This window comes from Arachis ipaensis, chromosome B05 (assembly GCF_000816755.2).
Source record: "Arachis ipaensis cultivar K30076 chromosome B05, Araip1.1, whole genome shotgun sequence".
Classification (NCBI taxonomy): domain Eukaryota; kingdom Viridiplantae; phylum Streptophyta; class Magnoliopsida; order Fabales; family Fabaceae; genus Arachis; species Arachis ipaensis.
In genome coordinates this window covers 38,739,864-38,741,195 of record NC_029789.2, presented here as the reverse complement: position 1 = coordinate 38,741,195, position 1,332 = coordinate 38,739,864, and positions in this window count along the sequence as shown.

Sequence of the window (1,332 nt, the reverse complement as noted above, 5' to 3'; positions counted from 1 at the left end):
TATTACTTTAAAGTTTAAATTATTTATTTTAATTAATATTCATAAAAGAATTCAAGTAAAAACGTAATTAAGATTATATCGAAATCTGACATTTATTTGATGAAAGTATTTAGAATTTTTCACAATTATTCCTTCCCCTTTAAATAAGTCTTCAAAACTAATTGTACAGAAATATAAATTAAAAATATTCTAATTTCAAATTTTTTATCATGCACTAATGGAAAACTTCAGTTAAATAAAATAAAAAGTAATATTGTATCATTTTTTATGAAGTGCAAAATTGTTATTCCATAACTCTTAATCATCACTCATTATCCTTTTCAATTATATCCTCTTCCTTTTCTTTATTTATTTTATAAGAATTATACTAATATAGATAAAGTGGAGGCAAACCTCATTTACATTAATAGAAATATATAATTACGCAGCAAATTGTGGATATACGTGTTAGTTATTAGGAGAGACTGGTCAACAATTTCACCTCTGCAAATTGAGGAGTTATATGACAAATGAAGACAAAATAAACGAAAAGAACAAATTGAGGTCAGTGTTAAGTGCTTGGTAGAGAGGGAATTTATCTTACTTAAAGTCTACTCCATAGTTAAAGTTGACATTTTCTCAAACACTTGGAGAACAAGAATGAAAGACATTGTGAAATTGAGAAGAAAATTCAAATCAAAGATATCCACTACAAGAAATTAACAACAATCAAACAATTGACAAAAATGAACATGAAATTCTTCAATGCATTAATAGAAATCAAAGTAACAAAATCCAAATCTAAGATCCAAAGTAACTTGAGCAACAAGAACACTAAATTAAGAGTAGAACTTTTTGTATCAAAAAATTGGTTTTTATACTAAAAATTGATTTTTATACTGTATTATCTGTATTTATTAGAAGTTAACAGAATTATTTAAAAAATCCAAATTATTATTATTATTATTAAAATTGATATAAATTCTTATATTATTAGATAAAATATAAAAATCATCTCAGATAAGTTTAGTTTGTTACATTCATCGTACAAAATATCCTAAAAACACAAAATATTTTCTCTTTATGAAAATAGCAACGGAAGAAATTTCTTCACATATGTACGTCTAAATAATATTTTATTGATCTACTAATTTAAAAACTTGAAATTTTAAGGATAAAATCATAATTGAGGGGAACGACTGATTGTTGGATCTAAAGAATGTTATCGTCTCTTTTCTGTTGCCTACTACTATATTTCTAATTTGGATTTGAATATTTTAAAATAAAATATAGAATATGATGGTAAAATATAAAATAAGAATTAAATATTATTGAGTCAAAGATTTTTATGAT